The sequence below is a fragment of the Rhipicephalus microplus genome, unplaced genomic scaffold (assembly GCF_043290135.1).
Source record: "Rhipicephalus microplus isolate Deutch F79 unplaced genomic scaffold, USDA_Rmic scaffold_145, whole genome shotgun sequence".
Classification (NCBI taxonomy): Eukaryota; Metazoa; Arthropoda; class Arachnida; order Ixodida; family Ixodidae; genus Rhipicephalus; species Rhipicephalus microplus.
In genome coordinates this window covers 163540-191007 of record NW_027464716.1, presented here as the reverse complement: position 1 = coordinate 191007, position 27468 = coordinate 163540, and the positions used below count along the sequence as shown (strand labels likewise).

At 45.3% G+C, this 27468-nt stretch overlaps 1 protein-coding gene across 1 annotated transcript in view; it reads left to right on the top strand.

The window, feature by feature from the left end:
- The first annotated feature begins 17179 nt into the window (after nt 1-17179).
- Nucleotides 17180-27468, top strand: part of LOC142791138 (oxytocin receptor-like) — a 63884-nt gene continuing 53595 nt past the window's right edge. Inside the window, exon 1 of the mRNA XM_075885434.1 lies at nt 17180-17311. The gene's annotated coding sequence lies outside the window, so the exon portion shown is untranslated. The remainder of the gene's footprint in view (nt 17312-27468) is intronic.

The following is a 27468-nucleotide window of genomic DNA, read 5'->3' as shown; positions in this document are numbered from 1 at the left end:
ATCTTCTGCTGAAAACGTCTAGCGAGTCGTAAAATGTCGATTGCTTTCGTGCGTCGGTACCGTCGTTCCGCACACTGTCGGAGAGCCCGAAGTCATTCTAATCCCACATCCAATTCGGTTACTCTCGAAGAGGATCGTAGGGTGCACACCGTGTCTTGCACTGTGGACTTGATCACCTCTTCTAAGTCAATGAGGTGTTCTCTTGACAGCGTTCCTCGATGAGAGATTTAAACTTGGCCCAGTCCACTCTTTGGATAGTTTCGCGTACCCTGCAAGGTGATAATCGTCTGATCTTGACATATGTGGGAATGTGGTCACTCCCATGTGTTTCTGTGTCCGCAAACCATCCGGCACATCTGACGAGGCTTCGAGAAACAAAAGCCAAGTCAAGGCAGCTGCTGTATGCAGGGCCACGTAAAAATGTTGGGCTGCCATCATTTAACAAGCACAGCTCATTGTTTGAAGCAAACGTTATCTGAGTTCTACCCTTTGCGCTGATCTTCGGGCTCTCCCATAGCGTTTGGTGGGCGTTAAATGTCTTTCACGAACGCCTTTGCCTGCCGCATCGGAATGAGAGACAGCGCTGCATGCGACCATTGTGACAATGACGAAACAATTGAACATATTTTATGTCAGTGCCCCCAGTACAGCTCTCAGCGACAGTCCCTCTCAGCAGTGTTTGCTCGCCTCGACGACCAGCCACTTTCTGAGCAGTCAATCTTGGAATGTCGGAAAGATCGAGCTTCACGCCAGAAAGCAACGAAGGCGCTGATGAAGTTTCTGCGAGCGACCCGCCTCGTTGAACGATTGTGACACTACTGAGTGCGCGTGTGTGTGTGTGTGTTTGTGCTTCTCTTCCTGTGGAAGACCCTTGCCTCATCAGAAAGCCACAAATAGTATCCGAATTTCTTCAACAAGAGTGCCCTTCAGGAGTGAGCTTCTTTTCTGTGGACGTAAAAGACTTATACTATTCCCTGCCGATGGACCAGGTGTGCGCAGAGGTGAGCGACTGCATAGACCGCTATGGGAACGTCAAATTTCAGGACTCGTGCGGAATTAGCGTCAGAAACTTTTTAGAAATGTTGACCTTTTATTTACGTTCTACATTTATAAAGCATGATGACAAACTTTATATTCAAAAAGAAGGTGTTTGCATAGGTTCCTGTCTCGCCCCGATCCTAAGTGACATTCTTTTAGCCAAATATGACAGATCTCTCATTAATTGCCTGCAACTGACGAGCGCTGTGAAAGTGTTTAGATTTGTTGATGACTTCTTGATTTTGTACCGGTCCAACCACCCTGAAGCTCAGCAACGTGCTGATCAAATTGTTGATGTGTTTCGCGCTTGCTTGGGCTCACTGCAACTAACCACTGAATTCCCCATTGCTAACAAACTCCGGTTCCTTGACATTGAAGTTTTTTTGTCCGACCACGTGTGCTGGCAGTATGCCCCCCGCTCCAAAAAAAGTTTGCTACCCTACAGTTCTGCGCATTCGAAACTTGTAAAGCGAGCGATTGCAAAATCCTGTCTAAAGGCGGCCCTGATGCGATCTTGCCATCACACATTGTGTACTAGTTTTGAGTCACAGGTGCGCAGACTGCGCAAGGCAGGATACCCGGATAACATACTGTGTTCCATAGCTGAAAGTATCTTAAAAGACATCAAACAGCTAACCGAACCGACTAGTGGTCAAGACAAAAGTTCTTTTTCAAGAACAGCAGTCATTCCTTACTTGCATAAGGTGTCACATTGTTTAAAAAAAGGTAGCACAAAAAGCTGGAATCAGAGTTGTTTTTTCAGCCAGAAATAAGTTCTCTAGTATGTGCCTTCAGGTGAACAGAGAGGACAGAGGGCCTCGCGTGTGTGATAAAAAACACGCAATCAAGTTTGTTGAATGTTGTTTTTGTGCCATTTATGAAATCCCCCTCTCTTGCGGCCGCTGTTACATCGGGCATTCTGGCCGCTGTATAAATGACCGCCTCAGGGAACACCGCAATCTAATGCGGGGTTCTGTTGGCAGCCACTTAGCTGCGCACAGCTCCATTTGTGGATGCCATGCATTGTTTGAAAAATGCAAGATACTTCGACGCTACAGAGATAAAAGGACACGTGAGATTTATGAGGCATTCTGCATAATCAAGAAAGGCGATATGTGTGTCAGTGCACCTTCGATAACGCTCCTCACCAGGGAATTGGCGTATTTGACAAGCGAATGATTGCGCAATCACAGTTTTTTGTTATACGCATACAATCATAACAAAAGTTACTCTTTCATGTCACTCGACTTCTCTCCCCTTTTTTTCAAGTTTCGTGTGCTATATATACACCCCTGTACGAAATAAAATTTTGGTTGTAAGTCAGCGCTTCGTCCGTCTCTTCTCTGTCCTGTGTTACGCGCTGTTTTTTTCACTTCGTTGACCATGTACCAACCGGCCCAAATAAGCACTTTAGTACAGTTCTCTTCCTCCCTTTCCCATTTCTTTTCTTACTTTTCTGTCTCCCCTTACCCCTTCCCCAGTGCAGGGTAGCAAACCGAATATGTTTTCTGGTTAACCTCCCTGCCTTTCCGCATTAAATTTTCTCTCTCTTTCTCTCTCTCAAAGTCTCCGATGATGATTCATGGCCAGGAGCGGATGATAGGATGTGTCCTGGTCTTTTGTGGTCAATTCTACTTGATGGCGACAGGTATGCACCGACAACAGTGACAGTAAGAACCTTTTTCTTCACTGTTAAGCATATTTATTGGTTATCGTTTTCAGGTGGTACAGACCGAAGAATGTAAGTCAGGTCACGGCGAATAAACAGCAGGACCTTGCTGTTTCCACTATAACAAGCCGACATAAATGATACGTATCTGGAGAGTCTGATAGCACTCGACAAATTTGGCTCGGAGATGACGATGATGGAAACCTATTGGGGAAAACGAACTGACGAAAATCTGCAATTCGTGATTTCAGTCCCCGTGCATTCCACTGAAAAATTGTGTCTTTTTTGGCTTCTTCCCGGAAAGACAGTGAATGGTGGGCCACTATCTACTCAAGAGCTGCCAGTACTGCACTCAGAGCGTCCAGTACTTGAAGCGCACTTCTGGCTGACGTTGTGCGCATGTTGTTTAACACCGGGCGAATGGCATTTATTGTGGGTCGTAGAAGAGCAATCACTTACTTATCTAAGCTCCGCTGCTCCTCTGTTGTCGCAGCTTGCTCTGATGAAGGCGGCTTCTGATGCAGTTCTTCCACAAGTCGCGTGCGCGTAAGTGGCGGCCACTCTTCAGCAAAGAAAGATCTACTTGTTTTTTCTCTTTCATCGTCTGCGTTCGCCGCGGTGTACCCTGCAGTGGGCGCCGTTCCCAGATGCGTTGACTTACTTCTTGTAGTTGGCTGTGTTCTTCGCGAAGACCTTAGACGGTGACGTCATCGTCTTCGCCAGATTTTTTCGTGGCCTTTTTGTGGGTAGAGCTGTCTCGCACCATATGTCTAAGAATAGTAAACTCCTTCTTTATGCGTGGACAGTCTTTGGAAGATGCACTGTGGGCACCTTGACAATTAGGGTACTTTAGTATAGTTGCGCTGCATTTGTCCTCGGAGTGTGGTTCTGAGCATCGGGGGCATACTTCAGAGTTCCTGCACGCACCCTGCGCATGGCCGATCTTCTGGCACTTATGACATTGCATAGTTTTTGGAATAAATGGTCGGACCTGGTGACCAAAGTGGCCAACCTTCACATGGGAGGGGAGACAGTCCCCTTTGAACGAAATTCTCACACAATGTGTGTTACCAAGGCGGCCGACATTCACAATGACGTTATCTTCATTTGCCGGTTCTATCAGCACTGAGAGATTCGATTTTGGAATTTCAGTGGCGATGTCATAATGACTCCTGTTGAAGTGGTGCTATCAGCTGGTATTATAGACTTTACATTGATGTTACACAGCTGCTTTACTTTCTGAAGCGGGTTCAGCGCACATGGGTTCAGCACATCGATTGCCAAAATGTTCCTTTTTGCGTTTAGCCGTACTTCTTTGATCTCATTTGGCGTAATATTCTCGTGTAACACAGAGAGCGCTTGCCTGTTCAGTCCGCGTAAAGTGTCGGTAGCCTTCAGTGGCACAAACAGGATGGAGTGAGGCCATCGCTGAGGGGCAGTTTTTACGGTGGTCGTGCTTGATGCCGAAGATGCATTGACAATCCATCGTTTAGCCTTGCGGTACAGGACGGGTTGGAAGCCGTCGTCCAAGGACTAGTCGCTTGATGCGGAGTACAGCTCAGTGTCCTCACTCACTAGACGCGCTTCCTTGCTTCTTCGAAGCAGTCCCCGCGGTCGAAGCGGACTCGGACGGTGCCCCGTGAGGTTGAACATCCATCACCGCGATGTATGGGGCGATAGACCCAACAAATACAGCGAAAAATTCAGAAAAGCACAAAGACGAGCAATGTGTATTCCGTAAACGAATCACTTCGTCTTCTTCCCAGAAGTGGTAAGCTTATATGCGGCCCTTGGGCTCACGAGGATGACCACCACTACATAAATCAAGTTCAGTGGATGGCGTTTAACTATAATTGACGTTAGCCCGACGTGACGGCTGTATATAGGAGTACATAGGGAATGTTTATAAAATTCGATAGTCAACATTGCAACCACAACTGATATTTCACCAACAATACTCCTAAATAGTGCCCTTCTTCGAAGCAGTTCCGAGACGTCACATGTCTCTGTGGTTGAAAACCTAATTGCCATGCAGAATGCTGGGGTTTCATTCCTGTTGTGACCCGGACATTTATTTTTTGTATTCGTCGGGTCAAAGCTGCCAATGTCAGCTTGTTTTCTTGACACTCTCGCGTTAGAACTACCTATCCCTATTCTCGCCGTCCCTGGTTGTGCATAAATTGTCAATTCCTTGTGGCACATACCCGCATACCTGTGGCACATACCTACTTACGGGTGCATGTCACATGCCTAGCGGAAAGGTTTTGAGGACGTAGGCGACGAGATTGTCACATTCTTCATGTCATGACCATGTGTCACATTTTTGAACCATCTTACCGTCTCATTGTTTTCCAGCAGATTTAGGAGGGGGATCACGAGAACACTCAGGCGTAGGCGGCTAGACAGACAGACAGACAGACAGACAGACAGATTGACAGACAGACAGACAGACAGACAGACAGACAGACAGACAGACAGACAGACAGACAGACAGACAGACAGACAGACAGACAGACAGACAGACAGACAGACAGACAGACAGACAGGTAGATAGACAGACAGACAGACAGACAGACAGGTAGATAGATAAATACATAGATAGATACGCTCAAAGTCGCCAAAGTTTGTCAAGAAATGCTTCGCATTTAATATGAAAAGTGTGAACATTGATTAATTTCTATCTCACTGATGACGTTCATCGCCCAACAACGAGACGGTATTATATATGATTGTCAGTAGTGAAGATAAGCCAGCTTTTTTTGGAAATAACTACAGGCACATGAAATGTATTGTTAGCCTCATGCCGGCCACTGCTGTACTTGAACGCAGCGTTTTGCCGGAGCAAATGCAGTAGATAAGTCGGAAGCGTTTTAGCCGTGCGCGGCTGAAACGTTAACTAGCAAGCAAAAGAATATGCAATTTTAATAAGTGCTCCCCTTATTAATCGACTAGATGTACACCAAACCTTTTTTTCAAATTACATATAAATATACAAACTCTGACTGCGGCGATGGCGTAGTGGTTAGAGCATCCGCCTCGCATGCAAGAGGTCCGTGGTTCAAATCCCGGTACCGCGCAGTTCCCAACCGGATTAAAAAAAAAAAAAAATCCGCGTGTTGATGGAACTGCATTAAGAGGCCTGGGGTGCGGCCTCACCGGCAAACACCGCCGAGAACGCACTCCCTCACCAGAGAAGGATTGGCCACCCTGGTGCAGTATCTGGCCACTACCTCCCACATGCTTACGTCAAATAACTCACGGCCCTCAGTCCCCAACAGCTGCGAAGCAACTGACCACGGCGGCGGTCAGATTTGCAACGCAGCAGAGGGTGCTAAGAATCTCTGGATCCGGACAGGCCGCCATTGGAACCTGAACTTGGCCACGTTTAACGCTAGAACCTTATCTAGTGAAGGAAGTTTAGCTGTACTATTCGAGGAGCTAGCGGGTGTTAAATGGGATATAATAGGCCTCAGTGAGGTTAGGAGGACAGATGAGGCCTATACGGTGCTACAGAATGGGCACGTCCTTTGCTACAGGGGCTTGGCAGACAGAAGAGAACTGGGAGTGGGGTTCCTAATTCACAGAAACATAGCTGGCAACATAGAGGAATACTATAGCATTAATGAAAGGGTGGTAGGTGTCGTAATCAAACTGAATAAAAGATACAAAATGAAGGTAGTACAGGCTTACGCGCCTACATCCAGCCATGAAGACGCTTCAGTTGAAAGCTTCTATGAAGACGTGGAATCGGCAATGAGTAAGGTAAAAACACAGTATACTATAGTGATGGGCGACTTTAATGCAAAGGTAGGGAAGAAGCAGGCTGGAGACCAGGCAGTAGGAGATTATGGCATCGGCACTAGAAACGCCAGAGGAGAGCTACTAGTAGAATTCGCAGAACGCAATAATTTACGGATTTTGAATACCTTCTACCGAAAACGAGAAAACCGCAAGTGGACATGGAGGAGCCCTAATGGCGAAAATAAGAACGAAATAGACTTTATAATGAGTGCACACCCTGGAATCGTGCAGGATGTGGAAGTGGTTGGCAAGGTACGATGCAGTGACCATAGAATGGTACGGTCTCGAATTCGCCTAGACTTGAAGAAGGAACGACAGAAACTGATACGCAAGAAGCCAATCAATCAGCTAGCACTGAGAGGGAAAGTACAGGAATTCAGAGTGTCGCTGCAGAACAGGTACTCGGCTCTTAGTGAGGAAACCAACCTTAGCGTAGATACAATGAATGATAATCTGACGAGTATCATTACGGAGTGTGCAGTGGAAGTTGGAGGCAAGGTAGTTAGACAGGACACTGGCAAGCTTTCGCAGGAAACGAAGAACCTAATTAAGAAGCGTCAAATCATGAAAGTGTCGAGTACAACAGACAAAATAGAACTGGCAGAGCTTTCGAAGTTGATTAATAGACGTAAGGTATGCGATGTAAGAAGGTATAACATGGAGAGAATTGAACACGCTCTGAAAAATGGAGGAAGTGTCAAAGCATTGAAGAGGAAACTTGGGATAGGCAAAAGTCGGATGTATGCACTAAGGGACAAAGAAGGCAAAATAACTACCAATATGGATAGGATAGTTAAAATAGCGGAGGAGTTTTACAGAGATCTGTACAGTAGCCGAGACAACCACGACCTTAATACTATAAGAACTAGCAGTAACCCAGACGACACCCCACCGGTAATGATAGAAGAAGTCAGAAAAGCTTTGGAGAGCATGCACAGAGGCAAAGCTGCTGGTGAGGACCGGGTAACATCAGATCTGCTGAAAGATGGAGGACAGATTGTGTTAGAAAAACTAGCCACTCTATTTACGAGGTGTCTCCTGACGGGAAAAGTACCAGAGTCTTGGAAGAACGCTAACATCATCTTAATACATAAGAAAGGAGATGACAAGGACTTGAAGAATTACAGGCCGATCAGCTTGCTCTCTGTAGTATACAAGCTATTTACAAAGGTAATTGCTAACAGAGTAAAGAAAACATTAGAATTCAATCAACCAAAGGAACAAGCAGGATTTCGAACAGGCTACTCAACAATTGACCACATTCATACTATAAATCAGGTAATAGAGAAATGCTCAGAGTATAACCAACCACTATACATAGCCTTCATAGATTACGAGAAGGCGTTTGATTCAGTAGAAATATCATCCGTCATGCAAACACTGCGGAATCAGGGCGTAGATGAAGTATATATAAACATTCTGGAAGAAATCTACAGGGGATCAACTGCTACCATAGTGCTTCATAAAGAAAGCAACAGAATACCAATCAAGAAGGGTGTAAGGCAGGGGGACACAATTTCCCCAATGCTATTTACCGCGTGCTTACAGGAGGTTTTCAGAAGCCTAGAATGGGAACAGTTAGGGATAAGAGTCAATGGAGAATACCTTAGTAACCTGCGCTTCGCCGATGACATTGCATTGCTGAGTAACTCGGGGGACGAATTGCAACTCATGATTACGGAGTTAGACAAGGAGAGCAGAAAGGTGGGTCTTAAAATTAATCTGCAGAAAACGAAAGTAATGTACAACAACCTCGGCAAGGAGCAGCGCTTCGAGATAGGTAATAGTGCACTTGAAGTTGTAAAAGACTATGTCTACTTAGGGCAGGTAATAACCGCAGAGCCGAACCACGAGATTGAAGTAACTAGAAGAATAAGAATGGGGTGGAGCACATTCGGCAAGCACTCTCAAATTATGACAGGTAGATTGCCACTATCCCTCAAGAGGAAGGTATATAACAGCTGTATCTTGCCGGTACTTAGCTACGGAGCAGAAACCTGGAGACTTACAAAGAGGGTTCAGCTTAAATTGAGGACGACGCAGCGAGCAATGGAAAGAAAAATGGTAGGTGTAACCTTAAGAGACAAGAAGAGAGCAGATTGGATTAGGGAACAAACGGGGGTTAAGGATATCATAGCTGAAATCAAGAAGAAGAAATGGACATGGGCAGGGCATGTAGCGCGTCGACAGGATAACCGCTGGTCATTAAGGGTAACTGACTGGATTCCCAGAGAAAGGAAGCGGGTTAGGGGGAGACAGAAGGTTAGGTGGGCAGATGAGATTAAGAAATTTGCGGGTATAAATTGGCAGCAGCAAGCACAGGACCGGGTTAACTGGCGGAACATGGGAGAGGCCTTTGTCCTGCAGTGGACGTAGTCAGGCTGATGATGATGATGATGATGATACAAACTCTCCCATCGTTTCTGTTTTTGTTATTTAAGTACTGGGCGTAGGTTGATTCTCGATTATGGCGGGCGGCAATTTCGACTAAACGAAGCGCGCGCGCGCGCGCGCACGCACGCACACACACACACACACGCACACACACACACACACACACACACACACACACACACACACACACACACACACACACACACACAAGCTGCCGTCGGACTAAATAGATTTATGCACCCGCTAAAATCTCCCTGATGGTCATAGTCATTTCGAAATCACCAACTATCGCCAGCCTCAGAATCGTTTAAAAATAATAATAATAATAATAATAATAATAATAATAATAATAATAATAATAATAATGAAACGAAACTGCAGTCAGCCTGCACGGCACTGAACGACATACAAAGAATCGAATAGGGTGCGCTGTGTTGAGCATAAACACGGAATGCGCCAACAAGCAAGCATGGCTGGTGTATGTTTACTGTTTCGATACTATAGGAACCAACGCGGAGTCGGAACGCCGCATCTTGAACGAACGTGTTGTGAGAGCAATATCGATGAGAGTTTGATCGGCCCTGTGTTGTGGTGAGTGCTGTTTATCCTGTCACACATGTCACTGGGTCGTCAGTGTTGGTTGCGCATACCTACATACTGAGAACGAGATGGTGAAAGGGAAAGTGCGTTTACTGATTGGATATCACACGCTTCCGCCTCTTTGACATATTCTCTCTCGGTCGGACGAGTTTTTTCGCGTTCTTGTCGCGGCACCCCTCTGCGCCGGTGCTGAAGTTTTCATGGTTGAGGGCTTGGCGTGTTTTGACGAATATGGAGACGCATATGGTGTTGGTGTACTATTACGCGTGAACGACAGTGCATAGGAGGCGTGTGCATCATAGCTTGTGATATCACCGATAGGACGGTTAGCGTGTGCATCTTCTTTGCTCACTATTTGTTTCTTAACAAGGCCAATACGTGGGGCTCCGAGATAACGTACTCAATGTTTGCCTGTGGTCAGTAATAAAAGAAGAGAAGGCGGCTTTGGTTTTCAAGTTTTCTCGTGCTTTTATTTTGCACAGCACTTGAAAGCGCGGCAAGTGTCGCTTCGATCTCTGAGTGGGGCTATCGGACCTGAAGACAACCAGGACCTCGCAGTGGCTCACTGCACGATTGTTTACAAACAGACAAAAAAAACGCACGCGTAGTACACGTGTAGGCCACGTGTTTGTTAGGTTATCTCACACGTAGTACGCAATACATCTTCCATGGATGGGGTTGCGATGAATTGCTGGGATTCACCACACATTTCATTTCTTCTCACATAATTTTTGTGACAGTTATCCGACCCACTCTATGACAATGTGACAAATGCACTGCCGATTACGGCATAGAGTAAGCCTCACAACCAAAGTATTCTGCTTAGTTTCTCAATGAGGCCTGTTTAATGAACTATCTTTCGAAGAACAAAGCCGGGGAAAAATTAAAGTGAGAAAGTTATAGACAAGTTTCCGAAACGTCCGATTACAAACTGTTTCTAGCTTTCTGTCGAATAAGTAACAGTGTTTTTGTTGTTACTATATATGCCTACTACTTAGACAAAGATTACCACGTGATATGCCAGCTCGCGCACCTGCGCGTGCCGTTACGTGCGTATTAACGATATGCTTCACTAGCGGCGGTTCACGACAGCGATAAGCAGACGTAGTTGTTATCGCTTGGCTTGCCGCTAGCCAAACATGGCCCACCATATAGATACCACGGTTGGTGCCCTGTTAAGAGATTTCACACGGCCATATCCTATGATTCTTTGCACATGCAACGTTAGAGAACATTATATTCACGCCATGCTTACGTAGTATTTATTTTTGTGTACCTCGCGGGTACCTGCTGTAAGGAGAGAAGGTTTGATGATTCATAAATAAAAAGTTAGAAATTGCCTAACCAGACAGACGTGCTGGAAGCTGATCTCCACCTTTTTTGTTAGAACTTTTTTCACAGCTTCATAGTTCTGAAAGTCAAATATGTAAATATGCCCAATCAAGCAATTCATCAGAACAGACACATACACAAAAGAACTGTGACGTACTTTAATCAATGGACCGCAACAGGCGTTCGGTCATGCTGTCGAAAAGTTCGTCGGCATTTTTTCTATCTGGAAGGATGAAGATGGGGCACCCGTAAGTCTGCCATACTGCTGCTGGGTTTGGGATTGTCGGCTTGATTCTCGGCCATGATGATCTTATCAGCATAAAGACAAAACCCAAACATCGGGTAAGTATTTGCAGAGAGGTTTTCAGCCAATTTTGAACACGAAATGGTTAAGACTAACTGGAAGCCCTTCGTTGCGAGGTGGTGTCCATATCATACGTCGCAAGAAGCTTCCCTTGATGATAAACCTACCCTTACTAACGCCATTCACAACTTGAGCTTTGCAACGCACAAGTACTAACAGCAAAGAAAGCTACCCGCGATCCGGCCTCAAGACCCAAAATACAAGTCCTGAAATGGCCCAACGGCGCATTTTTTTATTGAAAAGGGGTCGTATAAAGTTCAAGCTAGGATAAAAAGAAACATACAACGTGACAAGCTGAAACTGTTACTGAGTATTGTGGAAAAAGAAAAACACAGCGGCGATAATATAGATGGGCTCCGGTTGCCCCACGAAGCGTCTCACGCAAATTGCGGCTTCATTTTCCGGCTGCTGTAGCTCTTTGAAAATACAACCCCCAACAGCGTCCCCAGGACTATATATGTGCGCCTTCTCCAGGACATGAAAGTGCTATCCCCGTACCTATCGGAGAGGATTCTTAAGGTATATTGCCCAGCGGGACTCGGGTATTCGAGAGCCGTCTTGTATGTACAAGCTCCGGAAATCACCCATACCTAATTATTATGGTGTCACGTTACGTTTACCACTCTTTCCGCCTGTCCCTCAGCGTCGACACTTAACGCTCGTTAGTACTTCGCTGTATCTACGACCTCCCCATCCCGACCAGATTACGCCAGCGCTGTTTCACGCTTCTACAACGCGCACCCATGTTTTTTATCCTGCTTTTTTCCTATATTTTGCCTGATTCGGTGGGTGTAAAAAGGCGTGCAGAGCAACCGAGCGAGTTCCGCTCATTAGTCCTCCACTTAGCAGAGATGACAAGCACCTCCCATTTAGAGAAAAGTGTCGCGTCTCGTATGACACCACTAAGTCAACCTTTCGTTCCATATTTGTTTTTTGAACATCGTTACGACACTAAATCCCCCTGCAGCTTATTTTGTAGCCTATGTTCTTGGTTTCGTGTAATGATGTCTCTCGGGAACTCATGTAACAAGTGCCGCCTTGCAGTGCTTGCTGGCTGGCTCGGATACAGCCATATCACCATGCACACATGCAGGGCTCCCGCTAATCCCTAGCAAACGACATTGCCTGTATATGGAACCGACGTCGCATATTCTCTGCGTCAGCAACTACTGCTTTTTGGTTTTTTTATGTAGTGGTTTGCGTGAGGTGTTTTTGACGCGATTGTGGGACTTGCCTTGCATATCGTTTCTGTGCTCGTTTTCAACGTCGACGCCTCAAAGTGGCTGTTAAGAAGATTCGTGTCCGTATAATTTTCGTGCATTATTTACATTTACGTACTGATTCTTTCCATGACCCCCCCCCCCTTTCTCATTTTTTCTTACATTTTTCTTCCGCCTTTCCCACGGAGCGTAAGGCGAAAAGGATGTGGGGTCGCTCATCAGCAGCGGCGGCTTAATATTCATATTCACTAATTCGTTTGTTTTTTATGTCACAATTCTTACTCCAATTAAAATCTAAAAGTAATGCTTGCTTTGCTACTCTTCAACTTCGCTATCCGTTGGCCCCGTATGGTTGTGCGCAAGAAACTGCAAACATAAAAAAAGCACAATGACAGCGCTTACCCGCTAATGATGGCGCTCGTGCTTTGTCCTCGTTAATTTGTGCTATACATCTTTGCAGCACTGTTAAGAAAATGTGGATTGGTACTGACTTTCACCGTTGGCTGCAATACATATATTTTAGCCTTGAATCTGGTGTCGTCGATGCACGTGACGGTACCAGAGTTGCTACCGGCATTACTGATAATTACATGTGACCGACTAAATGTATTCTCGGGGAAGTCACGTGTGATAGACAGAGCGTATTTTCGTCTTTGCATATGCAACATTAGCGAAATTATACCCACGCCGCGCTTGGGTAGTATTTATGTTTTTGTAGTTCGCGGGTATCTGCTGTAAGCAGGGAAGCATTGATGCGTCATAAATAGAAAGTTGGAAATTGCCTAACCAACGTATTCTCGGGAAAGTCACGTGTGATAGAGCGTATTCTCCTGTAAAGTTCTAAAAACACAATGCGCTCTTAAGCAAATTGCGACAAGACACCGCTTGCGACAAGTGGAGTTTGTGGCACGAAAGGTTACTTATACAGGTAACTTTTTGCGACTACGAATAAAGCAAAAGAGAAGTAAAAGTACAAAATAAAACCTCAATCAATACGTTGAATTACCATACACGTAAGCGATTTCTGCGTCGGTTAACAACATTGAGGAGGTGCCCTGCGGTGAATTAGTGGTAAAGGTGCTCGGCGGCTGACCCAAAGGTCGCGGGTGCGATTCCGGCCGCGGCAGTCGCATTTCGGAGCAGGCGAAATGTTTGAGGCGCGTATACAGTGCACGTTAAAGAACACTACCATCCTCGTTTTTCGTCGGCTCACAAGGCCGTCAAAACCCTCTTACGCGTTCTGAAGACTACGTGCCTATGTTGACTCCTTTGACTTTTGCATAGTACCACCGATGCATGCGCGTCAGCCCATGTACAGACACTTTTATCCTCTCTTTTCCTTTTCTTTCTTTTCTCGTTCTGTCATTTTGATACTCCCATTTCTCATCACACTTTAGCGTAGGGTAGCGAACCAATCATGTGCCTGATTAACCTCCCTGCCTTCTTTCTTGCTGTTCTTCCTTCAAAACGGTCAAAATTTCCGGAGTCTTCCAGTGGGGGGGCGTCTCTCAGAATCATATCGTAGTTTTGGGACATTGAACCACAGATATTCTTATAACCGCACTAACTAGAAGCTCACGCACGTGCCTTTGTGGTACTTTATCTTTCAGGCTTCAATGATTTCTAGCGTTAGTTGTTTAATATTCACACTGTCTTCGGTGTCTGCCCAGGTATCCATTGTTTGTAAGCATTCGCCACGTTATGTTGATGTTCGCGTATTCTGTCGTGTAGACATCTTCCGGCCTAGCCATTTAATTTTTTTTTCGCACGACAACGGTATTGAGTATACGACTAATAATGAATCAGCGGCTCATGATGCAACAGCTTCCGAGGGCCGGAAAACGAGGACAGACAAAATATAGCAGACGACACGAGCACTGATGTGAAACTGAATTTATTAAAAAAAGACCGGAAAATTGAATTAAATACAGATCATAAATGTGTGCCCACTTGCGCAGACGGCCCACAAAACATGACAAAGTAACTGTGGTGTGGCATGAAATTTTCATAATAGAGTGTATTCAAAATCCAGTGGACTCAATGAAAGTTGGCTGACACATGCCTCACCTTCCTTTTTTATTTTATTGAAATGAGTTCTACAGTTTCCCGCGTTACAATATTATCACGCCTGAAAATGACAGAATTGTCAGATAGCACAGGTTCACTTGGGCAATAACGGCAATGTAGTCATGGCAATCTGACACTCCTGTGAATTTTAGGCAGGATAATCAACTAACGCGGGAAATTCTAGAAGCATCGCTAATAAAAAAAAAACACCAGGCCTGCGAGGAAGGTGTAGCACAGTCACAGCGAAAGCCAGAAGAGCGGCCTTTCAGAGCCTTTTCAAAACACTCATTGGACAACCACTGCAAACAAACTTGGTTGATACCTACTAGGGCATTATTAACAAACTTTTAAGTAGTTGGCCAGCATTTGCTAAGCTATTTTTCGACAATCTTCTGAGAAGCGTGGTATCCGCTAAACACTTGCAGAGAATTTCGTGCCAATTGTTCATGTAGTGGCTGACGACGATGAGGAATTATGACTGAAGTGGGTATGCACCACAGTTATTAGGGGAACAAGAACAGGCTTTTGTAATGGGTTGGAGCTCTGAATGGCCCACTCGTTACGCTATGCGCATTGTGCGACGACTGATTCTTCTTTCATTGTTTTAAAATGCTTTATAAGTCGTAATAACGCGATTCCTTTCCAGATATCAAGCCTGCCTAAGGCGAGTTTACCAACAAGTCACAAGCACCAGCATAGCTCAGTGGTAGAATTCTAGGCTGGCACCCAGTGGACTTGGGTTCGAGCCCCACTGTGTCTTTGGTGATACGTTTGCCAATAAGTCACAAGCGGCGGCGTAGCTGAGTGCTTGAATACTGGACTGGCACCCAGCAGACCTGGGTTTTGAGCCCCACTGTGTATTTGGTGCTTTTTGGTGGCGACGGACAACTGCGCGTGACCCGAGTTGTGGTCTCATAACAGCTTTCGCTGTAAAAAAAAAACAAAAGAAAGACAAGCCATCTGTGAGCCAATCTTCACTGACTCTGCCGGAGAGCAAACAGACTACATTGAAAAAATCTGCTGTTACACCTTTGTGACATTGTTGTTTTTGTGAGCCATCTGCGTAACTGTGCGCCTGCACATGTGTGACACTTAATTTAGTTTCCTTCCTCGCTCTTATTTTGTAATAAATTCGGTTCCAAATTAGAGCTCCAGTTTTTTCTGCTCTTGTGTTCTCAAATACTCGTATTTCGGAGCTGCGAAGCTAATCAATCAGGTTATACAAAATCGCCTAACCTTTCGTCAAGGAAGCTTACTGAAGGAATTCTCGAGAGGGAGCTACAGATATTGCAAATTTTGTCTTACAGTCGCTTGATTGTGCGTCTTCACATAGAATAGTGGCTCTCAAATGGTGGTCTACGCAGCCAATTTCGAGAGCCCGCGCAACCAATAAAAAAAAAAAACAAGGCACACCTTTACCAAGGCACACTGTTCCGTAAAAGCTGCCCCTTTTGATTGTTGCTTTGCTTCACCGCACTACAGGTTTGTATAAACACCGAGTTGATTTATGTTCTCTTTCTCCATTAGGTGGCTGCAAAGCCTTTCTTGGCATTTTCCATTACATACGTGCACGAGCGAACATTTTCTAGGCTTGCATACTCGATGAGGAAGCATAGCTATGTGAACAAGCTCAATGCGGCTACAAACAGTGCAACTTATAAGCAAGTTGTTGAGATTTAATCGACGCTGAACTTTAGCTCGTCCATTGTTGGCCAAGGATAAACAAGAGGTACATATTTCAAACTGCTTGTCGTCTCCATTTATAACCCCGTTCTTTTTTTTCTCTCTCCCCTCATTCCGAGGGGCATCTCATCACTTCAATTGGTTCATAGAAGGTGTCTTAAAATATTCATGGCTGAGAACCACTTGCATAGATTGACAGTGGTCCTAACACAGATAATAATTTGGTTTTAGGGTGTACTTGCAAGCGGTGACAAGAAAAGCCACAACAAATAGAAAGTAATAGACCGGGTGTTAAAATATGTTGCTTGCTAGTCCTCGTCCTTGCTTTATTATTACATTGCCAGGCATCCATTCGTCTCTGTACGTCATCATTGGTTACAGTGCTCGGCGGTTGACACAAAGGCATCGTGGCGGTCGCATTTTAGATGGAGGTGAAGTGTAAGCGGTCCGTGTTCCATGTGATGTACCTTGTCAGAGCACGTTGAAGAACCCCAGATGGCCGGAATTTCTGGTGTCCTCCAGTGCGGCGTGCCTCGTATTCATATCACTATTTTGGCACGTGAAACCCAGCGTGTCATTATCATTATTCTTTTGTATTCCACTAACTCACCCAGTTTAGTAATGATCCGGATGCGTTAAGGGCAGTGTGAGATAATTTAAACTACGGTGAAACTTTTCGACGGCGCGTTGCCGAGTTGGGAGGGGCGTTTCTAAAGCAAAAATAACTGGTATAAACGAGACAAAGAGTGAGAGCGCTACAGAGCAGATCTGCGGGAATAGAGGCGAGCGGTAGGCAGTGTGGGTAAGAGAAGAAGGAAGAGAGAGGGAGAGAAAAATGGGGAGCAGAGGCCCGCGCATGCGCAGCTGGGCGAGGCGCGTGCGACCGCACATCCCGAGCGCTTGCTCTCGGGACCTTGTTGCCCTTCGCCGAGCGCTTGTGGGCGGCGACGCGCCTCTATACTCCCGGAAGTGCGACCGTGGTGCGCGGACTTTGCAGGCGGAAGCGGAGAAGTTTGCTCCCTGCGGCGTGGCATGCGGAAGGCGACCGAAAGCAGGAGCCGTTCGCCAGAAAACGGATGGGGCGTTGAAATTGGCTTCGCCGCGTGTTGCGTGCTGCGTTTCTGGGAGGCATCTTTGTGCCTGGTGAGCATCCTACTACTTCGAATTGCCTTGCACGGCCCATTCCGATTGAACCACCGTTGCCTGCCATTTCGAAACTTAGGATGTCCCATCACTGCGATATGAGCCGCATTTATTCTGTCGTTTAGCGTGTTTTTTTTTTGTTACGATGGAGATACGGACATATGAGTGCGTTGAAACAGTACTAATTATAATGCAGCGTAGCGACTTTTCTTGCTGTTTTGATATGAGAAAGTGTAAATGGTTTGGAATACTTTCTCTTGCTGCATGCTTTCCCCGAATAGAAAGTTATTTTGTACATTTTTTGCAAGAACAGACTATATGAAAGACTGGGTGGGCAAAGACGGATAAAAGGCAGATGTTGAGACATCGCAAACACTCACTAAGAACTGTGGGTTTGAGTTCTCTAATTCATGCGCGTTTGCAAGCCCAGCTTATTCAGCGTAAATACGTGTCGACTAGCTTAGCCCTCTGTTGTTCCCCACCATCTGGTTACGAGAGGTTATACTTATAGACACATTGCTTTAAATGAGTATATCGTTGTAGTCTTGTAAAAATTAGTGGGTAATTAAAGCCTCGCAATGCTTCTTGTGCAACATGGAGTTTGTTGTGAAACAAAACGAAGGCGTCGTTACAAGACCATTGTTGGTGTTAGTGACAGCGTGTTGTGAACAGCTGAAAGTTCAAGGATGGTGAATGGCGATTGAGAAGTGCATTATTTGACAACTAATTAAACAATATTTGCTGACAAAGAGTGAGCCAAGAAAAGATGTGGCGAAACAAAAGCACAGTAGTTGTCCTCGGCAACAAGAAGGGCGAAATAAAATAGGAGAAAGGGTATTCCATAAAGAAAATAAAAATCTGTAGTCACTGCAAAACTTTCATGTGCAGCGTTGTAGGCGTTAACGAAAAAAAATATGTTGGTCTTTACACTAACAGAAGAAAAAAAAGGATAACGTTAACACCCTACATCACCCCCCATTAAAGGTGGCTTTTGTCATTACCGTCTCAGTAAAAACAGTCATTCCCGTTACCTAATTTCCGGGAATTTCACTCAATGCACCTTCACTGCAAGATCCCCGAATAACAATTTAAATAAGGCTAGTATTTATATGTGACCCAATATGCAATATTATAATATTCTTTAGGGTTTAGGGTCTCAAAACTACCATATTTATGAGAGATGCCGTGGTGGAGGGCTCCGGAAACTTCAACCACCTGGGGTTCTTCAACGCACGCCTAAATCTGAGTGCACGGGCTTCGATCATTTTCGCCTTCATCGAAATTGCGGTCACCGTGGCCAGGACTCAACCCCGCGTGTCTCAAACAATACATTTAGTGAGAACAACGACCTCAAGTGAAGTACTAATATAGCAAGAATATTTTGCACAAGTGCGCCCTATTTCGGCAGTATTTTAATGAACTAAAGTTAGCTACAATTTCATGTGATGGTGCAGAACTGTGTGGCACATGGTAAAGGCATTTATTGACGTGCAATTAAACAGAAATTGAGATTTCATCGTCAAGTCTCTCCGCATTTAGGACTATATTGATCTCTTAACAAAATTACCGTAATTTTGATGGCGTACCTGCACATGCGCATATTTTGTAGAAATGAATGAACGCTTAAACGGAATAGTTTTGTGAAAAATATTTGCAACCTAAATAATTTCCGGTCATTTATCATTTACAATTGCCGAGAAAATCGCTACTGCTTTGTTGACGGAGTTCAAAGCCAGCCTTACTAGCCCATGCTTCTTAACTCGGGCAATATTTATTGCTGTCAACCAGCCACTGAGCTGATATTTAATTATTAACTTTTTAGTGACTGTAGCAAGCAGGCATATTTATATCGAAAAGTTGGTGGCGGTCGCCCTTGTACACAGTTGAAGTTGGAAGAATTCATCTCACGTGTAGGTGCTCCGAGATATCCCGCTGCAAAGTTTAAATGCGGTTTGCATAATTAAGTATGCAAAACAGCCAGCACTGACGCAAACCTTCTCCCCGATGTGCCGCGGCAGTTGTTTACGTGATCTAATTTGACAACAGGTCGAAGAAATAGGAAAAAGATAGCTGTTACTAATTCAATTAAAACCAGCTGGCCATAGCAAGCTATAGTTTTTTGGCACATCAGTGCACCGCCCAATTGCACTGGCTAGTTGCTTGGGCAAAGTGATGGAGAGGATGGTACTTGGACGGCTAGAATGGTTCCTGGAGCATCACAACATCTACCCGGACGCTATGACGGGATTTCGTCGTGGCCGGTCATCAATTGATAGCGTCATAGACCTGGTCACCTACGTGCAACACGAAAAAGGCCGTAAGCGTCTCTGCGCTTCTTTATTTCTTGATGTTAAAGGGGCGTACGATAACGTCACACATGAAGCTGTCCTCACCGCTCTCAAGGAGGTAGGAGTGGGTAGTCGGATGTTTCAGTGGATACGCAGCTATCTCTCTGAGCGATCCTTTTTCGTGAGAACCGAGGATGGTGACACTTCGCTACACTACAGCCACCGTGGTGTTCCCCGGGGTGGCATACTTAGCCCTGTACTATTCAACCTGACGCTAATAGCTCTAAATGAGCATCTGCCAAGTACTGTCAGATTGTCAATGTACGCGGACGACATCTGCGTTTGGACGTCTGCAGTAACACGTCTACAGCTGCGAGCGCGAATTCAGAGAGCTGCCACTCAAGTTGCTATTTACCTCCGTCAACGAGGTCTGGAAATTTCCTCTGAGAAATGTGCACTAGTGGCATTTACGCGCAAACCAATGCATAACTACAGCGTTCTGATAAACAGCGAAAGAATACGTCACCTCAGATCATACAAGTTCCTAGGTGTTATAATTGACAGAGACCTCTCATGGAGCTCACATGTATCATACATGAAAAGGCGATTGACAGGCATCTGTCATTTGTTCAAGTTCTTCGCTGGAAAGAACTGGGGAATGTCCACAACTGCTATGTTGCGACTATCATCATCATCATCATCATCATCATCATCATCATCATCATCAGCCTGACTACGTCCACTGCAGGACAAAGGCCTCTCCCATGTTCCGCCAGTTAACCCGGTCCTGTGCTTGCTGCTGCCAATTTATACCCGCAAATTTCTTAATCTCATCTGCCCACCTAACCTTCTGTCTCCCCCTAACCCGCTTCCCTTCTCTGGGAATCCAGTTGGTGACCCTTAATGACCAGCGGTTATCCTGTCTACGTGCTACATGCCCGGCCCATGTCCGTTTCCTCTTCTTTATTGCAGCTATGATATCCTTTACTCCCGTTTGTCCCCTAATCCACTCTGCTCTCTTCTTGTCTCTTAAGGTTACACCTACCATTTTTCTTTCCATTGCTCGCTGCGTCGTCCTCAATTTAAGCTGAACCCTCTTTGTGAGTCTCCAGGTTTCTGCTCCGTAGCTAAGTACCGGCAAGATACAGCTGTTATATACCTTCCTCTTGAGGGATAGTGGCAATCTACCTGTCATAATTTGAGAGTGCTTGCCGAATGTGCTCCACCCCATTCTTATTCTTCTATTTACTTCAATCTCGTGGTTCGGTTCTGCGGTTATTACCTGCCCTAAGTAGACATAGTCTTTTACAACTTCGAGTGCACTATTACCTATCTCGAAGCGCTGCTCCTTGCCGAGGTTGTTGTACATTACTTTCGTTTTCTACAGATTAATTTTAAGACCCACCTTTCTGCTCTCCTTGTCTAACTCCGTAATCATGAGTTGCAATTCGTCCCCCGAGTTACTCAGCAATGCAATGTCATCGGCGAAGCGCAGGTTACTAAGGTATTCTCCATTGACTCTTATCCCTAACTGTTCCCATTCTAGGCTTCTGAAAACCTCCTGTAAGCACGCGGTAAATAGCATTGGGGAAATTGTGTCCCCCTGCCTTACACCCTTCTTGATTGGTATTCTGTTGCTTTCTTTATGAAGCACTATGGTAGCAGTTGATCCCCTGTAGATTTCTTCCAGAATGTTTATATATACTTCATCTACGCCCTGATTCCGCAGTGTTTGCATGACGGATGATATTTCTACTGAATCAAACGCCTTCTCGTAATCTATGAAGGCTATGTATAGTGGTTGGTTATACTCTGAGCATTTCTCTATTACCTGATTTATAGTATGAATGTGGTCAATTGTTGAGTAGCCTGTTCGAAATCCTGCTTGTTCCTTTGGTTGATTGAATTCTAATGTTTTCTTTACTCTGTTAGCAATTACCTTTGTAAATAGCTTGTATACTACAGAGAGCAAGCTGATCGGCCTGTAATTCTTCAAGTCCTTGTCATCTCCTTTCTTATGTATTAAGATGATGTTAGCGTTCTTCCAAGACTCTGGTACTTTTCCCGTCAGGAGACACCTCGTAAATAGAGTGGCTAGTTTTTCTAACACAATCTGTCCTCCATCTTTCAGCATATCTGATGTTACCCGATCCTCACCAGCAGCTTTGCCTCTGTGCATGCTCTCCAAAGCTTTTCTGACTTCTTCTATCATTACCGATGGGGTGTCGTCTGGGTTACTGCTAGTTCTTATAGTATTAAGGTCGTGGTTGTCTCGGCTACTGTACAGATCTCTGTAAAACTCCTCCGCTATTTTAACTATCCTATCCATATTGGTAGTTATTTTGCCTTCTTTGTCTATTAGTGCATACATCCGACTTTTGCCTATCCCAAGTTTCCTCTTCAATGCTTTGACACTTCCTCCATTTTTCAGAGCGTGTTCAATTCTCTCCATGTTATACCTTCTTACATCGCATACCTTACGTCTATTAATCAACTTCGAAAGCTCTGCCAGTTCTATTTTGTCTGTTGTACTCACACTTTCATGATTTGACGCTTCTTAATTAGGTTCTTCGTTTCCTGCGAAAGCTTGCCAGTGTCCTGTCTAACTACCTTACCTCCAACTTCCACTGCACACTCCGTAATGATACTCGTCAGATTATCATTCATTGTATCTACGCTAAGGTTGGTTTCCTCACTAAGAGCCGAGTACCTGTTCTGCAGCGACACTCTGAATTCCTGTACTTTCCCTCTCAGTGCTAGCTGATTGATTGGCTTCTTGCGTATCAGTTTCTGTCGTTCCTTCTTCAAGTCTAGGCGAATTCGAGACTGTACCATTCTATGGTCACTGCATCGTACCTTGCCAACCACTTCCACATCCTGCACGATTCCAGGGTGTGCACTCATTATAAAGTCTATTTCGTTCTTATTTTCGCCATTAGGGCTCCTCCATGTCCACTTGCGGTTTTCTCGTTTTCGGTAGAAGGTATTCAAAATCCGTAAATTATTGCGTTCTGCGAATTCTACTAGTAGCTCTCCTCTGGCGTTTCTAGTGCCGATGCCATAATCTCCTACTGCCTGGTCTCCAGCCTGCTTCTTCCCTACCTTTGCATTAAAGTCGCCCATCACTATAGCATACTGTGTTTTTACCTTACTCATTGCCGATTCCACGTCTTCATAGAAGCTTTCAACTGAAGCGTCTTCATGGCTGGATGTAGGCGCGTAAGCCTGTACTACCTTCATTTTGTATCTTTTATTCAGTTTAATTACGATACCTACCACCCTTTCATTAATGCTATAGTATTCCTCTATGTTGCCAGCTATGTTTCTGTGAATTAGGAACCCCACTCCCAGTTCTCTTCTGTCTGCCAAGCCCCTGTAGCAAAGGACGTGCCCATTCTGTAGCACCGTATAGGCCTCATCTGTCCTCCTAACCTCACTGAGGCCTATTATATCCCATTTAACACCCGCTAGCTCCTCGAATAGTACAGCTAGACTTCCTTCACTAGATAAGGTTCTAGCGTTAAACGTGGCCAAGTTCAGGTTCCAATGGCGGCCTGTCCGGACTATACAGGTTTGCGACTATACAGGTTTCTTTTCCTTGGATTCCTCCGGTACAGCCTACCTGTGTTAACCAACGCAAGTAAAACAAGCATACGAATGCTTCAAAGTGTCCAGGCTCAAGCACTCCGGATATGTTTAGGCTTGCCCCAAAGTGCATCAACAGCGGCGACTATCGCCATCACAAGGGACAACCTCATCAAGACCCACATTAATGTGGAAGTGCTGAGGACACATATACGACACCTTGCTCGAACCCCTCGACATCACCTAGCCTCTCTACCAGTGGTCCGACCATGCACATCTTACTGCAAAACAGTGACCGCACATGGTGAGTCGATCCCAACTTCGTTCTCTCCTGTCGCTAGACCTGTGACTCCGCCATGGTGCCTCGCTCAACCAATAATTAATATTAACATACCTGGCGTCGAGAAAAAGGCCAATTTGTCGTCACCGGCTCTTAAACAGCTCACACTACTTCTCTTGTATGAGAAATATCAAGACTCCACACATATCTACACTGACGGATCTGTTCAGCCGGACAGCTCTACAGGAGCAGTAGTGATACCAAGGTTGGCCACGACAATTAAATTCAAGACATCTCACCCAACAACATCAACGGCAGCAGAATTGGCAGCACTTCGTGCCACGTTGCAATTTGTAGTTGATCAGCCTACGCGCGAGTGGACTATTTTCTGCGACTCGAAGGCGGCACTGCAGTCTCTACTATCAGCCTTACGCCGTGGACCACACGAGCAGCTGGTACTAGAGATAGCAGAGATTATACACCACCTGACTAAGAAAGGGCACCAAATTACATTTCAGTGGTTGCCCAGTCACTGCGGAATCATCGGCAATGAACGGGCCGATCAAGCTGCCCGCTCAGCCCACACAGAAAATCATAAACTGCGACTACCACTTTCTAGGACGGATGCTGCACGAGAGCTCCGCAGACTTGCTCGCCGGCAAACCACATCGCAATGGAATCAGCCGCACTTCAAGCATGCCCGACTGTACTCGCTTGACCCTACGCTAAGTCTTCAAGTCCCGTCGAGGCTTTGCCGAGCAGACCAGACCCTGTTATGTAGGCTGTGGTTGGGCGTTGCGTTTACCAACGTCTACGCGTTCCGCATCGGGATGGCCGACACCGCAGCCTGTGGCCACTGTGGCAAGGAGGAAACCATTCAACATGTTCTTTGTGAGTGCCTAGCGTATAGTAGGTGGCGACTATGCCTTCGCAGGGAACTCAACAAATTAGATGATCAGCCTCTGTCGGAGCAGGAAATTCTGCAGTATCGTCAGGATGTGACTTCACAGAAGAGGGCCCTGAAAGCGCTGCGGCACTTTTTGCGATCGACCGGCCTTGCTGAACGGTTGTAGCTGGGACGCCTTTCCAGTGTGTGTTTTCGTTTCTTTTTTTAGGAGTGCGCGTGCGTTTTTTTCCCTCTCTCTAACCCCTCTTTCTTGCCCCTACTTCCCCACCCCCAGCGCTTGGTAGCAAACCAGATGCCAATATCTGGTTAACCTCCTGGCCTTTCCTTTCTCACTCACTCTCTCTTTCTTGGCACATCAGGGATGAACATCGCGCCAATCTTCAAAGACTTCGATGCGGTATGATGCAAATAAGAATTAAACTTTGCAGTGAAATAACTTGGTTCACAAACATGGTATAGAAGAAATCTTGCAACTGGAACTGCATTGTATATAAACGTACTTTAGAACTTCAGTTTAAAACATGCATGATCGCTGCTGTCACTAAAAGGTAATCAATAAATCTTAGCTTATTGGGCGACTGACGGTGATAACTATTATTTCACTTTGTATCCACATAGATGCATGAGTTATCTGCAAAGGTTGTTTTCGTATATTTACCCGTGCCGACTTAAAAAAAAAACACCAAACTTAAATTTGAACACGTGGTATATTGGCTGCCGGGAGGACACAAGATTCCGCCTATTGTTAGTTTAGCAACTGTCTTTTCCGAAACCCGAGAAGGCGCAGCAAGACTAAGATAGATAAAGAAATTCGCGCAGTTTGCAATGATTGGCGCAAGGTTGGATCGCAGCAGAGCTGGTAGGCACCTCCTTGCTGGTCCTGGCCTGGCTAGGCTTTCACCCTCGCAGCTATGCGCTACCCCCATGCCTAGCTTTACTGCACTGTGCGTGGCTACGCTCAACCTCTTTTTTCAAATCTTTGTTTAGTCTGTGTTTTTCGTTCCCTTTTTCTGTCTAGGTGTTACACTCTATCTTTTTCCTGTATTTCTCTTTCGATGTCTTCTCCCCCTTCCACTCTCTCCACGTTTTCTTTTCCCTCCCCTTTTACCTCCCAGATAGTATTCTTCGCCCCCAGTTCCTTTTTTTCCCCTGCATTTTCTTAGCATAGCATACAGGGTTATGTTACTCTCTGTTAGCGCGCCTGGTTATGCGAGTCCTTAAAACGCTCGCCATCGGTTCAAGGGGACATGGGTATGAGTGCTGCCGCACCAAAAGCATTTATTTCGCCACGAATTTTTATCTTTCTCTATCTTTATTTTTATTTATCTAACATCTCCCTCAATACTTGTTCTCTCAAGTCTCGACCATCCGTTTTCATATCCCACGCCGGACAAATGGGCACTGATGTCCTGGAAGCGAAGGGGAACAGGAAGAGGCAGGTGGTGAAGAAGAGAACGAAGAGAGAGCGCATATAGTTTCACGATGATGATAAATTTCTATCTATGATGCAAGGCGAACATCGACCATAACAGTTCTGCGGTAAAAGAGCTGTAATATAAGCGCTTACGTCGCCTGTCTTCCTGCGTGTCCTCAACTTGTTGAGCTATTTCACTTATTGGAAGCCATGGCACGCCAACTGACCAGACGTCGTATACTTCCATCCAAACATGACCAACGTTCCAAAAAAAAAAATGAATCCGCAACCTGCTCAGTATCAGGAAGCCACACGCACTCGGCTATGTTCAGCAGCCGGGGCATTCGCGCTGTGAATGAAGCAATTGGAAGCAACCCCATTTAGTATATAAGAGGTATGAATGTATAGAGAGTAATGTAAATATAATTCAGGAAACTCTCAGTGTATTAGTCGAATAAATCCTCCATCTATTTTGTTTCTGTTGTCACTCGAAGGTATGAGGAACATACAAAAAAATAAGGAGAATTAAAAATGTGACAAGAACCATGAAGTGGTATTTGAACTACGGTGAATAGTATTGCAATTTTCACACCACTATCAAGGCGTCCTTTAACGAAACGGGAGAGCAACCGTGGGATCTAAAGTTAGCATTGCTCAGCTCCACGAAACAGCAGTAGAAGAACGCGCAGGTGTACAGAAGTCAAGGGACACTTCATCTTCAGCCAGGTGCAGCGGAGAGCAAACATTTGCATATCCTCGTTCGCATTTCCACCCTTCTGTATATTTCTCCGTATTCATTTTATTTGCCAAGGAAGTATCAAGCATGAGAAGCAGCGGAGCACTCGAAAGAATCGTTTCCATCTTACCTGCACTTCCTGGCTAACTAGTATGGCGGGCTATGAAACGATGGGTTTTATATATCAGCCACAACATAGGCAGAAATAATGCCGACATAGTTGCTAAGAATCAGACAGCTTCTCGAAGGAAGTAAGGTTTCGCGAGTTTACTTATACTTGTGGGTAATACTCTGCGGAGACTATGGAGATATTTATTATTTTTGAAGTCTCTAGGAGAGGCGAATGGTGCGGTTGTGCAAACTTCAGTGAATTCACTGCCTTTAAAGTGCGTAGCACTTGAGGGACCCGGGTTGTCGTCTATCCATAGGTCTCATGTGGCTTGATTTTGTTCAAAATCAAATGGTCGATATAAGCCTAAAGAAATGCTAGCAGTGTTGCAAACCAGAATAAAATCTACGAAGAGGGTCTAAAGTAGTATAATATATCGGAAATAAAAATTAGGACTTTTCCCACTAAACGGAATTATGTGGGGATGCGAAGCAGCACTGGTGTTCACCTGTGTTTCTATTTCTATGTTTCCGCGTATGTTCAATTTGTGTGTGGAGGTGTGCATATGTTGTGCACCGCTTATGTTACCCCCTTCCTTCCCATTTGTGTGTATTACCGTGTGTGCTGCAGAGTGAACACCAAGCGCTGCCAGAGAGTGCAACAGAGCGAGGGTGCGTAGCATTATATACGAGCGCACAGCTATGGTGGAAAGATGGACGGCAGAGGAGAAACGAAGTGGAGGCCGTTTTCTGCCAACTCCTCAATTCCAACTTCTCGCGCTCATACGAGGAGAAAGGGGGAGAGTTGACGCATGTGCAGCGGGCAGCGTACGGTTGCC